The sequence below is a fragment of the Thunnus albacares genome, chromosome 3 (assembly GCF_914725855.1).
Source record: "Thunnus albacares chromosome 3, fThuAlb1.1, whole genome shotgun sequence".
Classification (NCBI taxonomy): Eukaryota; Metazoa; Chordata; class Actinopteri; order Scombriformes; family Scombridae; genus Thunnus; species Thunnus albacares.
Window position 1 is genome coordinate 37,753,355 of NC_058108.1, and position 16,360 is coordinate 37,769,714.

Below are 16,360 nucleotides of genomic sequence, written 5' to 3' on the forward strand. Positions count from 1 at the left end.
CTTGTGGAACTCCGTGTCTAACTTTTGCCTTCACGGAGGATTCATCATTAACATGTACAAACTGAAATCGGTCTGATAAATAGGACTTAAACCAGCTTAATGCAGTTCCTTTAATGCCAATTAAATGTTCCAGTCTCTGCAAAAGGATTTGATGGTCAATTGTGTCGAATGCAGCACTAAGATCTAACAGGACAAGTATAGAGACAAATCCTTTGTCCGATGCAGTTAAATAAAACAACACTGGAAAATATATATCTGCCAACATCTGTCAGAAGGGTTGACCCATTGACAGAGCATAGTGGAGCTTGAGTTTGATGATGGGGGCCATGGGGGCCTGCATCAGCCAGACCTTGAATACATTCTGTGAGGGCAATCCACTAGTCATTTTTGAGGGTGCACAGTTTGGAATGGAAGGTACTGCAGGCTTCTCAATAGATGTCTTTGGCAGCAAATACATGTTTGTGGCATGTGTGTTTCCTTTCCAGGAGTTGCTGTATTTCCGCGTCTGACTTGTCTAACCAGTCCTGATATTTCCTGGTTGAGAAGCCTATGACTTCGGCTGAGGCCTCCTGCAGTGCTTCCTTGAGCTGCTATCATTGTTTGACAGGGCTTGCAGCAGGGTCTGACTCTTTTTCCAGCTTCTCCCTGATTTTGGCCTGAAGATTCTGTTTCACTTCAGGGCTCTGGAGTCACTGAACCTGGAGCTTCTTGATCTTGGTCTTGATCTTGATCTCTATCTTTCCTCTTGTGAGGGGTTTGTAAGTGAAGGAAGCTTTTTACATTATAACAAACATATAATTATAACAAATAATATTCAAAATTCCATGTTTCTACTGTAATTATCATAGCAATTCTAACTCACATATATAAAATAATTAATAGGCTACACAATTACATTTATTTTAAACCACAAAATAGGTATAACAATGTAGGTGAATGAATTTAGTCTCTGTGCTGTTTTGTGTCGCAGAAGTCTCTGTGTCAGCTGCAGTAACAGGATGTGGTCGTTGGACAGATGAGAGACTAAATGTGTCAGTCACAACCACATTTCATGGGAACAGCGACACAACATACTGGTGAAAGTAAAGTTCCTGTTTGAGGTGTTATTACTCTTCATGTTGTGGCTGTCAGTTCTGCTCACTGGCTCATAAAGACTCCACAGATTCAGTTCTGTAAGTCTGCAGGAGAATCTACAATCAACAAGACTTCAGTCTGGATAAAGACAGCTGTTCACTGTGAGTGTTAAATACATTTCTATCTCTTCACTGCTTTAGGGAGTGGCCGACCTCATTAAAGCTAACCAACCTGCAGCATTAATGTCATTAAAATTGCTGAGACAGCGGACAGCGGAATTGAACTGCCGATCTTCCAATTAGTGGATGACTCAATCTACCTATTGAGCCACAGCTGCCCCATATAGTAAGAATGACTATAATTTAGTCATTCATTCATTTATTTTGCCATTTTGTTTGCAAATGCAGAATTCAGATGAACAAACAGTTGAAAGCATCCCAACAGTGTCAACATATGAATGGTTCAATTTATGAATTTTATTAAGGCAATTACTTCCCTGTTTTCTCGATATTTTGAACTGTGAATCATGTAAAACTACTCTAGTGGAGTCCAAAAATAAAAATTAGAGCTGAAATGAGGTCCTCTTTAATCATTTCTATTGCTTCAGTGATCCAGCTATGTGTGTTACATTTATAATTTTCCAATGTTTCTGGTAGGTGATGTTTGGACTCAAAAGCAAGACTCAGCAACAGAGCAGGTAAATAAAAGTTTAAATACACAGTTTAAATGTTTTTTGATTCAAGGCAGTCAAGTCAGCAGTCAACAGAATCCAAAAGGGAAGCAGGCTGGATCAGAGACTTAAACACAATGACCATGGGGGCACAAGAGAAAATCTGGCTGTGGACTAGTGTTTGTGGAAATAGCAAGTCCTTCATGTTGACAATATTCTGTGATTTTAACAGGATTATGACAAAGTTGGACCTGTTGAACACTCTGGAGGATTTGATAGAGAAGGAATTTGAGGACTTCAAGTGGTTCCTAAAGGATGAAAGTCTGGAAGGCCACCAAGCCATCAAAGCATCCCGGCTGGAGAAGGCAGAGAGACAGGACACTGTGGATCTGATGGTGCAGACCTACCAACTTCCTGGAGCTGTGGAGGTGACCAAGAATCTTTTAAAGAAGATCAACAGAAATGATCTGCTGCTGAGTTTATCAGAAGGTGAGTCACAGGAAGAGAGAAACATGATGTCACTGCCAGGTGAGAGATGTATTTTAATACTGGACCGATCTTATGCAAACAAGATAATAATTTGTTAGCACAAGATGCCATCTCTCACTGGCAACGTTTATATTTTTACAGTCTATGGTTTTGAACTATAGTAAATGAAATATGAAAAACTGGGAAACAACATTGCAATGGCAATGCACAATCATGGTGCACAGTGTAAAGATAACAGAAGAATCATACAGCTTTAAACTTAACATTTGAATCCGATGAGCCCTTAATGACTACAGCGCAGCTTCATCGCATTCAACTCAACAAGAAACCACATTGAAAGTTTGTGTTATATAATCAAGCATTGATTAACCCAATAATAACAGCAAGAAATGTGATTGAAAAAATATATAATGTCTCCCTCTATGTCTCAGTGGATGTCAGTGATGCTGGAGAGACTTCAGAGAATAGAGGACCTTCCTCTTCTCAGACTGAAGGTAAAAGTGCTGTGCTCTCTGGTATGTATGGGAGAAAAACTGTTGTTTTTACGTTTACAATAATTAAGTGTAAGTTTTATTTTCTGTGTGAGACTTTATGACTCCATTATAACTGCGTTAAAGCAAAAGCAGGGGAACTTGCTGAGATTTTGTTGATTGTAGCATCCATAGGATATACTAACAAAAAGTGTGTTCAAACTGAACTGGAAGCAAATTTTCAAAGGGACAAAAGACAAAACTGACTCAAAAAAGACAGGACTGACTCACCTAGCTTGCATTAAGCCAACCCCAACACACTAATGACCAGCACCAATAGGCCACACCAAATGCTCAATCCTAACCTCTGATAGGACAATACACATGTAGTGACAGTACATGTGTTGTTCAGCCTTTCTCTGTGGTCTTGTAGCAGACCCATATCTTCGTTGATGAGACAGTGGTCATCAGCAAACAACAGTTTGTTCACAGTCTCAGGTTCTGGTTACGGGTTTGCCTCCTTGGTGATACTGTCCATGTAGGTTATGAACATCAGTGGGGACAGCGCATATCCGTCTGTGACACCTGATGTTACATCAAAGCAGTCAGTGTTCCCCTCTGGAGAGCACATGGCACTTTTGCTGTCTCTGTACATGGCCCTGATTTTGTCCAGTACTGGGCCTTTGTCCAGTTGGTTATACAGTAGTTCAAACTAGTTCCACCTCAAGCTCCACCAGTATCAACAATCTAATAATGTATAGAACATACAGGATACTATATCAGTCACAAAATATTCCATTACAAGAAAAGTCCTGCATTCAAAATCCTACTAAAGGGACTTACATAAAGTGAGCAGTTTGATGTTTAGTGCCTTGCTGAAGAAGACTTTAATATATGAAACAGGAGAAGTCAGGGATCAAAACTCCAAACTGACAACCAAAGGCCCACTGGCTCTAACACCTGAGCTACAGCTGCCCATGTCTCCTGAATGAACAGGGTACAAGGTAACAAACAATGAACTGATTTGTTGGTTTTCAGTTCAATTCAATTCCATTCAATTTTATTTATATAGCGCCAAATCATAACAAAAGTTATCTCACAGCACTTTTTACATAGAGCAGGTATAGCCCATACTCTTTATTTTACCTAGACCCAACATTCCCCCATTAGCAAGCACTTGGCGACAGCAGCAAGGAAAAACTCCCCTTTAATGAAAAGAAACCTCGAGCAGAACTGGGCTCTTGGTGGGTGGTCATCTGTCTTGACCGGTTGGGTTGAGACAGAAAGAGGGAGGGAGGGAGAGAGAGCCATAGAGAAGCATAATAACAATAATAACAATAACGACGATAATAATTAAAAGAAATATGACTAATACTAATAAAAGCAGGTTTGGGCATCAAGCAGGACCATGTCAGCACAGGTTCCCCATAGCCACGGTCCATGGGACTCTACCATGCATAACTAGAGGGTCCATGACCATGATCCATAGGAACATGTGAGATGAGAAAGCACAAAAACCAAGAAGAAGCCAAGTTAGTAAGATGCATTAATGGTACATGAATGCATACAGATGGAGAGGAGGAGGAGGAGAGAGGAGCTCAGTGCACCATGAGAAGTCCCCAGGCAGTCTAGGCTGCTATAGCAGCATAACTAGGGACTAATCCAAGGCAAGCCTGACTGGTTCTAACTATAAGCTTTATCAAAAATGAAAGTTTTAGCCTACTTTTAAATGTAGAGAGGGTGTCTGCCCCCCCGACCAAATCTGGAAGATGGTTCCACAGGAGAGGAGCCTGATTGCTAAAGGGTCTACCTCCCATTCAATTTTTGGAAACTCTAGAAACCACAAGTAAGCCTGCATTCTGGGAATACAGTGTTCTAGTGGGATAACCGGGTACTATGAGTTCTTTAAGATAAGATGGTGCCTGACCATTAAAGGCTTTGTAGGTGAGGAGAAGTGATAACACATACTAAGTGTTATCAATTCTTAGCTGGACAACAGACACTACAACAATTATAAATTGAAAAAGTCTGCTCCATGAGTCTGAAAAGCAGCATAGTTAGAGCACAGAGTGAGATGTCTGTTCTCCCTCTTTCTTTTGCTATAAACACATGTAACACTAGCTGTTAGCATGCAGCTGCTCTTATTTCTACCAGGGTCTCAGTGCTTGTTCTCTGCAGAAACTCTGCTGCTCTCTGCCTGCTCAACCTTCTTTCAGTTAGTCAGCGGGTTGCTCTGATAGCTGCAGCCTCGCATTCAAACACACGTGCTCTCTCTCTCAACCACACAGTCGCTATGTACTGAGCCATTCAGTAAAGGGGCTATGTTACTTGTTTGACACATTTTATTTTAGGAAACATCTTAAAATACTTTTCTTTCATAAAATCCCTGATGTGTAGGCCCGGCAGGGGGTCAACCATGCCTTTACTGCTTTTTGTGAGAAAAAGACATCTAGTATGTTTTTTCTATTTGTCACACAGATGTGATGGTTCCAGTACCAGAGCCACAACCCATCTCCTATTACCAACACATGCTTCAGTCAAACCTCCAGGATAAGTTTATGTGTGCACAAGAGGGGTGGGCACAGAAAAAAGATGAGCAACGTCTGGATGATGTCTACACAGAGCTGTACATCACAGCCGGGGGGGACATACACATCAACACACAGCATGAGGTCAGACAGATTGAAAGGGCAGGGAAGCTAGCAGAAACACTTAAACCCAGTGACATTTTTAGAATCCCCACTGGAAGATATAAACCCATCAGAACAGTTCTGACTAATGGAATTGCAGGAATTGGCAAAACATTTCTTGTGCAAAAGTTTGTGTTGGATTGGGCTGAAGGAAGAGCCAATGTGCATCTCATTTTCCCCTTTACCTTCCGTCAGCTGAATTTACTAAAGGGAGAAAAGTTTCGTTTGGCAGAGCTCATTCATGAATGCATCAGGGAGACCAGAGACATCAAGGAGGAGGCTCTTAATCACATCTTTACAACTTTACAGATGTCAGGAAACACCAACTATGACAAGAGTAAATTCAAACTTCTTTTTGTGTTTGATGGGCTGGATGAGAGCCACCTTCATCTGAACCTTAATGTCAATGATATTGGCTATCTCGACATAACAAAGTCAACTGAAGTGGAAGTCCTGCTGAGGAAACTCATCAACAGAAAAGAGTTTTGCTCAGCACGTATCTGGATAACCACACGACCTGCAGCTGCTTATCAGATCCCTCGAGACTTTGTTGATAGCATGACAGAGGTCAGAGGGTTCACTGACCCACAGAAGGAGGAGTACTTCAGGAAAAGATTCAGAGATGAGGAGCAGGCCAGCACAATCATCTCCCACATCAAGACATCACCTAGTCTCCACATCATGTGCCACATGCCAGTCTTCTGCTGGATCACTGCTACAGTTCTGGAGGATGTGTTGAAAAGCAGAGAGGGAGGAGAGCTGCCCAAAACCCTGACTGAGATGTACACAGAATTCCTGGTGTTTCAGATTGAACAGACAAAACAAAAATATGGCCCAGAAAAGTGCATTCAGTATATTAAGTCATTAGCAAAACTGGCTTTCCACCAGCTGGAAAAGGGCAACCTGATCTTCTATGAGAGAGACTGGAATTAATTTCAAGGCCTCAGTGTGCTCAGGAGTGTTCACACAGATCTTTAAAGAAGAGCGTGGGAAGAAGGATGACAAAAAGATGTTCAGCTTTGTCCATCTGAGTGTTCAGGAGTTTTTGGCAGCTTTTTATGTAGAGAAGTCTCTCATTAACAGACACAAGAATGTCATGTCTGAGCCAGGGCAAACTTGTGGCAAACATGTACGAATGATTTTCAGCAAAACATCGATGAGAGAGCTCCACAGGTATGCTATTGACAAGGCCTTACAGAGTCCAAATGGACACCTGGACTTGTTCCTCCGCTTCCTCCTGGGTCTTTCAATACAGACCAATCATAATCTCTTACAAGGGCTACTAAAAAAGAAAAGAAGCTCACAGACAAGTCAGAAAACAGTTGAGTACATTAAGGAGAAGATCAGTGAGAATCTTTCTGCAGACAGAAGCATCAATCTGTTCCACTGTCTGAATGAACTGAATGATCATTCTCTAGTGGAGGAGATCCAACAGTACCTGAGTTCAGGAAGTCTCTCCACAGATGAACTGTCTCCTGCTCAGTGGTCAGCTCTGGTCTTTATTTTACTGTCATCAGAAAAAGATCTGGATGTGTTTGACCTGAAGAAATACTCTGCTTCAGAGGAGGGTCTTCTGAGGCTGCTTCCAGTGGTCAAAGCCTCCAACAAAGCTCTGTAGGTGCACAGAAAACTGCAGATACTAACTGTATCACCTGTAGAGTTGATCCCAGCTAATGAAAGTAGAGCTTTAGTCAATCTGCCTTGGCTGCCTTGCCAAAGTTTTAATCTGCCTTGACTGGTTGAGTTGAGAGAAAAAGAAGGGAGGGCGAGAGGAAAGAGACACAGAAAAGCATAACAACAACAACAACAATAATAATAATAATAACAACAACAATAATAACAATAATAGTGGGAGAAGACAAGTCAAGGAAGTACCCCCATAGGACCATGCTACCATCTCCGCACCATCCCACAACCATGGCCCACAACTCAGATTTTCCTGTGAGACTAGAAAGCACAGAAACTCTGGGTAAGAAGCTAAGTTAGTAACATACAATAATGGTACATGAATGCGTACAGATGGAGAGAAGGAGAGAGGAGCTCAGTGCATCATGGAAAGTTCCCTGGCAGTCTAGGTCTATAGCAGCATAACTAAGGGCTGTTTCAAGGCAAGGCTGGCCAGTCCTAACTATAAGCTTTATCAAAAAGAATCATTTTAAGCTTACTCAGCTTAAGCTTAAGCTAAACGTAGAAAGGGTGTCTTCCCCCAGACCGAATCTGGAAGATGGTTCCACAGGAGAGGTTCTGCCTCCCATTCTACTTTTGGAGACTCTAGGAACCACAAATAAGCCTGCATTCTAGAAGCAGAGTGTTCTCGTGGGATAATAGGGTACTATAGGCTCTTAAAGATACGATGGTGCCTGACCATTAAGGGCTTTGTAGGTGTGGAGAAAGATTTTAAATTCTATTCTGGATTTTACAGGAAGCCAATGCAGCAAAGCTAAAATGGGATGCATTTTATCTCTTTTTTTTCAGTACATATGCAGCTGCATTCTGGACCAGCTGGAGAGTCGTTAGAGACTTATTAGGGCAGCCTGATAAGGAATTGCAGTAATCCAGCCTAGAAGTAACAAATGCGTGGACTAATTTTTCTGTATCTTTTTGAGACAGGATGTGCCTGTTTTTTGCAATATCATCTAGGTGAAAAGGGCAGTCCTTGAAATTTGTTTTATGTGGGAGTTAAAGGACATATCCTGATCAAAGATAACTCCCAGATTCCTTACGGTGGTGCTGGAGGCCAGGGTAATGCCATTCAGAGTAGCTATATCATTAGATTATGTGTTTCTAAGGTGTTTAGAGCCAAGCACAATAACCTCAGCTTTGTTTGAATTTGGTGGCAAAGAATTGCAGGTCATCCAGGTCTAAATGTCTGGATGATTAGAGGATGTTTAGTTAACTGATAACTGACTCTGTGTCTAACTTTTGCATGCATGGAGGATTCTTTGTTAACATGTACAAACTGAAATCAATCTGATAAATAGGGTTTAAACCAGCTTAATGCAGTTCCTTTAATGCCAATTAAATGTTCCACTCTCTGTAATAAGATGTGATGATCAATGGTGTCAAATGCAGCACTATGATCTAACAAGACAAGTACAGAAAGAAGTCCTTTGTCTGATGCATTTAGGAGATCATTTGTAAGTTTAACCAATGCTGTCTCTGTGCTATGATGTGCTCTGAATCTGAAAATCCTCAAATAAACTATTGTTATGTAGAAAGTCAAACAATTGATTGTTGACTGCTTTCTCAAGGATCTTAGACAGAGAGGGAAAATTAGACATAGGTCTATAGTTGGCTAAAACTGAACCTGAAACCTGAATCAAGAGTAGGCTTTTTAAGAAGAAGTTTAATTACAGCTACCTTAAAGGACTGTGGTACATAGCCTGTTGCTAAAGACAGATTGATCATATCTAGTGAGGAAGTGCTAACCAAGGGTAAGACTTCTTTAAGCAGCCTAGCTGGGATGGGGTCTAAGAGACAGGTTGATGGTTTAGATGAAGAAATAATTGAAGTTAGTTTGGGAGGATCAATTACAGAAAAACAGTCCAAATATATTTTACAGCTGATTCTAAGGTTCCTATGTTCGGGGATAAATGGGTGCCTGTTGAGGGCAGGACGTGATGAATTTTGTCTCTAAGGAAAATCCAGAATCCAAATTGTGGCCATGGCTGTGGGGATGGTGGCATGTTCCTGTGAGTGTCCTACCTGGTCACTTTCTCCTGTAATCATTGCTATTATTATTACTAGTCATATATCTATTATTATTATCATCATTGTTATTGTTATTATTGTTGTCATTATGCTTCTCTGTTTCTCTCTCCCCTCCCCCCCCCCCCCCCCCCCCCCCCCCACCTTCTTTCTCTCTCAACTCAACCAGTCAAGGCAGATGGCTGCCCACCTAGAGCTGAGTTCTACTTGAGATTTCTTCGCGATAAAGGCAAGTTTTTCCTTGCCACTGTCACCAAGTGCTTGTTCATGTGGGAATTGTTGGGTATATAAATAGAGAGTATGGTCTAGACCATAGACTATATAAAAATATGGACATAGTTACCGTGACGTCACCTGTTGGTTTCTTAAGAGCGGTTTTGAAGCTCAAAGCGAGCTGCTCCGGTCGTCACCATCTTGGCAGCGCATGACGCTGCCTAACTCCCAGCCAATCAAAAATGGGCAAAGAGGCGGGCCGAATGGCTGACACAAGCTACTGCACTCCGCAACTAGCAGCTGGCGGACCTGTCACTCAAAGCAGCCATGTCCTCCATTATGCATAACTTTATGGCTTAATAAAATTTAAACGGGTGAGTTATAAAAAGATTCACCCCCCGTACAGTTGTCATGAAAGGGGAAATTAGCTATAGAGGCCAAAATGTTTTTTTGTATCAGGCTGTAAACACGTTTATTTCTGCTGTAAAATTGGGCATTTTAACATGGGGGTCTATAGGAAATGACTCGCTTTTGCAGCCAGCCTCAAGTGGCCATTCAATGAACTGCAGTTTTTGGCACTTCCACATTGGCTTCATTTTACAGCCCCAGAGGTTGCTGCTTGGTCTAGACCTGCTCAATGTGAAAAGTGCCATGAGATAACTTTTGTTATGATTTGGTTCTATATAAATAAAATTGAATTGAATTGAATCTAATAGTTAGAATTTTATCATTAAAGAAGCTCATGAAGTAATTACTACTGAGAGCTATAGGAGACATTCATTATATTGTTTCATTGTATACTGTTGTTATTATACCTCTTCTGATGAATGCATTTTGTTTAAGTTACTGTGATAAAAAAAAGGTGTGACATTCATTTTTGAAGTAATGACTCAATTTACTTGATTAAAATTCTCTTAATTGACCAAGATCCTTATGACTTATATATAGAGAGAAGGCAACTCTAACGTGTTTTTTTTATTTTGTAAACAGCAGAAATGTGTCAGTGTTTGTCTTTATCACTGACTCTCTTTTAGGTTGAGTGGCTGTAATCTGTCAGAGAGAAGCTGTGCAGCTCTGTCCTCAGTTCTCAGCTCCCAGGCCTCTAGTCTGAGAGAGCTGGATCTCAGTAACAACGACCTGCAAGATTCAGGAGTGAAGCTGTTGTCTGTTGGACTGGAGAGCCCAAACTGTACACTGGATACTCTCAGGTCAGATCTCACTGTGACGCTTTTGTGTAACACTGTGTACCTCAAACATTAAATGGTGTATAGTCAAGTATTTGTATTGCATGAAACATACAATATGTGATATGGCCTCATAATTAGAGTAAAATTCATTTTCACAACTATAGTCATTATTTTAAGTGCAATAAAACATTTTTGAATAAGAGACATTTATCAAATCATGCATGCCTTTGCATAAATGCAATATTTTCATCTGTAATAGTGGCCACAGTCTCCCATCCATCGTCAATATTTTTACACAGCCATAGGACACTTGTCAGGTTAATAGCCAATTGTTATGAACAAGCTGAAACAACTGTATGTAGTCCGCGCTCAGGCTTAAGGATATCTCGTTTTCCCAGGGACAGTAAAAAGAGCACCAAGGACACAACAATACGGTGTCTGGGACAATTCCGGGACAGTAGAAAAAACATCTAAGTAAATTTTGAAATAGGTGTTATTTGAATAAATTGACCACATATGGGAATGTAAATGGTTACTTTCTTGCCTGAAAATATGTTAACACTTGATAAAGTGACATTTACAGTGAAAATATAACTTTTAGCCTGGTGCAATTTAATCTAACCCATGATGGCATCGCTGCAGGTGTTACACCATATTTGTTGACCCATCACATTCTGTGACCTGCCCTGATATTCATATCACTCCTCATGCCCAAACAAACCTAACCAACACTGCAGGTCACAGAATCTATTGGGTCAGCAAATATGTTGAATCATCTCTAAAGTTAAACTTAGTTATTACGTAGTGTATTACCTTCACTTGAGCTTTAACAGCGGGATGGTGATATCAAAGATGCATTAAGCCTGAGGTGTTAGATCCTTTAGCAGCAACTTCTCTTCAGCAAGTTTTACAAATTGGAGATCCTTCTCTTTGAACAACCCCCTGGCTATTCTTTATGTATCCAAAATGCTTCTTTGATGGGTCCCTCAGCCATTGTCAGAACACTTCTTGTCTCCTTTAGTTAATATAGCGCCCCTCAAATATAAATGAGAGGAGTTGCTCTCATGACAGCATGTGTAACTTTGTGTTCCTGAACTTGTTGCATCACAGAATTTTAAGCTGGTACACCAGGTTCCATCTGCAGTCTGCTGGTTGCACTTATGGACAAATTTTAATTTTGTTTAATTTTCCTCACAGTACAACACACAAAATAACATATACTGTCAATTTTTTGTGAAAATGCGATTAATAGTGAAATTGGTTAATCCTGCATTCCTATTGTGTGAGTGTGTCTGTATGTGTGTGTGTGTCTTCAGACTGTCAGGCTGCCTGGTCACAGAGGAAGGCTGTGCTTCTCTGGCCTCAGCTCTGAGATCCAACCCTTCCTATCTGAGAGAGCTGGATCTGGGCTACAATCATCCAGGAGACTCAGGAGTGAAGCTGCTGTCTGCTGGACTTAAGTATCCATATTGCAGACTGGACACTCTCAGGTATGAACAGACAACAAGAGCTCACACACTGTTTCTCTGTCACACTGACATGCTGAGGACTGTTGGTTGACAGTCTGTACCAGCAGCACTGCTGATAACAGTTGAGACATAACTGATGTACAGAGAATCCCTGCCCCTACTGAGACTGACATCCAAACTAATATCAGACCAGGATCATGTGCTAATCAAGTACCAGCACCTACCATACACCTCATTCCTGTTTTTACTGCAAATTAGAGCTCCATGATCTTATTGTATGCCTTTATCTCATTCATTCTATGATCTTATTCTTGCCTGACAATAATCCTGATGTATATGTGTGCAGAGAGATCTATTACATCAAACCACGCACTCCCAATCTCTCCCTCAACTGCATCAACAAATGATAAGTGTTTGTTAACAAAAATCAGTGAAACAATAATCTTTGTACAGAACAACAAAAATGAGTTTAATTGAAGATTAATTAATTTTTAATTTAACAGATCAGCCTGTAATATGAAAAATTAGCCTAATTGGTTCACTAGTTCCTAAACAAGGGATATTTTACCTGTGTTAGTTCAGGTCACGTTGCATGGAACTTCAGATCACTGTCAGCACATTCTGGTTTGAATGTCTGATTGTGTCAAATAGAATCTACGCATTTACCTATCTGTGTTGTCGAGGAAGGCCCCCTCCAACCTTGGTTACCATGGCAATGCTGATTTACCCTTTACCAGAGAGGCCTCTGCTTTTTCCAAAACATCACAGAGGGTTCTGGAGTCTCAAGGAGAGGAAAGAATGTCTCCTTTCTGCTTAAGAATTACAGTTTCACCTCAAGGCCCAGACTTGATCCAATGTAACCCAATTTGTAACCCCTAAAGATGGAAAATTCCATAACAGAGGTGAGACATATACTTCGCCCTGGAGGTGCTGGCGGCAAGGATGTTGTCTAGATAGATGAATAGGAAAGGCAGGTCCCTCAGCATGGTGTCTATGAGGTGCTTTTGAGGCTGAATGGCATTCGCAGGAACTCAAGCAGGTGAACTGTGCTCACTGCCGTCTTAGAGACATCCAACAGATCAATGGGCACCTGGTTGTAGCCACAGATGAGGTCCACCTTGGAGAATATAACCCTACCAGCCAGATGGGCAGGAAAGTCCTGAATGTCCGGGCCCAGGTCGTGGTCAGGCGTCATCGCATCATTGAGCCAGTGGTAATCGTGCCATGCGCCTGCTTCCCTGTTCTCAACAATGTGTTGCTATTTACAGCAGTCTCTTTCTCTGTCAGACAGGAGCTGTTACTGCTTCCCTGCTGGAAGAAGCAGCAGCAGTAGCTTCAGCGCAAGCTGGACAAATACTCACAAAACACCAACAGTATGAGTGACGCTGAGGCGGCCAGCTGGGTGGAGAGGAAGAGGAGGCACCTGCACCATGACTTGCTCTCCCCCGCTGCCTCCATTGTCTCTCCCTCTCTCTTAGCTCTCCTGATTTGACTGTGGTACCATGTGGTAACATTTATTTGAATTAATTTTAGTAATTGCTGCCACACAGCACTACATCATAATCTCCAGCAGTCAGCCAAAACAGCAGCCTTCCAATCAACTTGGCAAATGAAAAGAAAAGATAACCTTGATAGGAGGTGGACACTACTTTAACAATATAAGATAGTTTATAGTTTGACATTTTATTTATCATGGTTGTGGTTAGTAATTATTTCAAGTAAAGAGCTAATACGTTTAGATGTAATTATCTCTATAATAAGTGTGATAAAATATAATGTCTTGTAGCATTTTGTCTGTCATGCTTTTGCATGTATACGTCACACATATATAGCTTTGGTAATGTTATGACACATAGTTACAATTTTAAGCAGTACAGTGTGATACAAACCAGTTAATTGTGAAACAGTTTTTAAAGCTTCAAGACTCCAATCTCTAATATGGTGGACAAAGACACATATATATGATTAAATGTAAACAAAAGTTTATTAACCTGATCCGGATTTTATCCAGATATAAGACTTGAAATGATGAGTGTACATGGGACCAGAGTGCAACTGAGCAGCTAAGCAGAATCAGAAAAGTGGCGATATCATAGCGATGTGCAGAAAAGTTTTTTCCACTTGGAAAAAATCCCCAAAATCAACCAGAATAACCAGTGATGCAGCGTCCAATTGTTCTGAGAGTGAATTAGTTAAATTAAATAAGAGAATAAGGCAACAGGTAGTGTGATCAGTGATGATGTGATCCAGTTTGAACCCTGCAGACCTCTGAGGTCGGTCAGCTCTGATGCCTCTTTACAGAATCCAAACATGCTGAAGCTGCTTTTATGTGTTTATAAATCCAGCTGAAACTTCTGATGGTTCATCTTTGTTTTTTCCTGAAGGGTGGATCATTGTGGGGAGCAGAGACTGAAACCTGGTGTGAGGAAGTGTAAGTATGTGTTCACTTTGATTCATGAAAACAAGGCAGCACATGTTAAAGTAGTTTAAATCAAAAGCTTGTTTATCTGCATTCAATTCTCAGTTTGAAAGAGAAAGATGAGTTATTATAAAGTTTACTGCTGTATTGTGTCTTGTTCTCTTCATCAGATGCCTGTGAACTCACACTGGACACAAACACAGTAAACAAATACCTCAAACTGTCTGACAACAACAGGAAGGTGACAGCAGTGACAGGGGAGCAGCCATATCCTGATCATCTGGAGAGATTTGACTACTGGGAACAGCTGTTGTGTAGAGATGGTCTGACTGGTCGCTGTTACTGGGAGGTCAAGTGGAGAGGAGAGGTTCTTATATCAATGAGTTACAGAGGAATCAGAAGGAAAGAAAACAGCACTGACTGCAGGTTTGGAGGGAATAATCAGTCCTGGAGTCTGAGGTGCTCTGATGGTGGTCATTACTCTGTCTGGCACAATAACACAAGAACAGACCTCCCCTCCTCCTTCTCCTCTGTCTCTAACAGAGTAGGAGTGTATGTGAACTATCCTGCTGGCACTCTGTCCTTCTACAGAGTCTCCTCCGACACACTGATCCACCTCCACACCTTCAACACCACATTCACTGAACCTCTGTATCCTGGGTTCTGGTTCTGGTCTGGTTCTTCAGTGTGTCTGTGTTCACTGTAGGAGGAAGAGTCTCCTCCTGTGTAGAGAAACACTCACACTGATGATAAACACATTTTTTATCAGTCATATAAATCCACTCAGACAAAAATCTCATACAAAATCTATGAGTCTAAGTCTCCATTTTTTTTTGGTGAATGCAATGTGTGTCCATGATTTTAAATGCTGAGAGATATGAGAATATGTTTTCAAGATTTTAGTTTTCTTTTTTTAAACTTTGCAGTCTGAAAATGTTTTCATATAATAAAAGAATAAAAAAAATATGTATATCCACTAAAATGAGGTTCCACACATGTACATACGTTTTTTTCAAACAAATGTGCCAATAATTTTATGTTGTAGAAATATGATTCCTTAGTTTTTGTAAATGAGATGTTATTAGAAAATAAACCAGTGATATATTGAACCAGACAGTCACATTCTTTCTTGTTTATCTGTATTGGAAGGTTAAAATATTTTTAATTTTTTACTAATCTTCTGATCCTATAAGACATCTGTCCCCGGGAATTTAGGTTGAATTGATTGAGCAATGATATTATTTTGTTTGATCAGATCTGTGTTTACCACATGACCACATGGCCCATACAAACACAAACAAGTCAAGGGACACTGATAAGACAGAGAATTAATGAATGTCATTCTGGCATAATGTAATCATAATGTGAACATTATTGTCAATGTTGGCTGTGATGTGTGTGTGTGTGTGTGTGTGTGTGTGTGTGTGTGTGTGTGTGTGTGTGTGTGTGTTTGTGTCTACAAGTTTGAATTTTGAAGCTGTACTGCAAGAGGGAAACGGAGAAAAAATGAATATTGTTGCTCCCTGTGCTAATTCTTTTAAAGCTCCATAATATCTGTATACTCCTGTCAGGGTTTTTCATGAGGTGTAAACTTCTCTTCTGCAGGTTTAAATGTGTAGCTGAACATAATGCATGCTTGCTCTGAGCCTTGGTTTTTATATATCAAAGATCATCATCTCTAAGTAGGTTTTTACAATCAGATTTTTCTCTGGAATTCTTTTTTCAAGATCAACAGCGTTTAGTATTGCATCTTTAAGTTTGTACCACGCAGTAATGTTGTTGTTCGGTGAGAACCTTTTCCTGTTGTAATGCTCCTTTTAGCTTATGTAATGGCCCTCACATGATTTGCTGCATATTCTCCCTTTCCTGGGCAGACTTCTATTTCTTTTTGGGTAGATAGATCTTTTAGCTGGTTGATGCTTTCTTTGTCCTCTGGTGTCACTGCTTTTCCAGTCTCTGTTATATCAAATC

The 16,360-nt window shown here is 40.7% G+C and overlaps 1 pseudogene; it reads left to right on the forward strand.

The window, feature by feature from the left end:
• The first annotated feature begins 1,980 nt into the window (after positions 1–1,980).
• LOC122976716 lies at positions 1,981–15,095 on the forward strand (annotated as a pseudogene).
• The last annotated feature ends 1,265 nt before the right edge of the window (positions 15,096–16,360 follow it).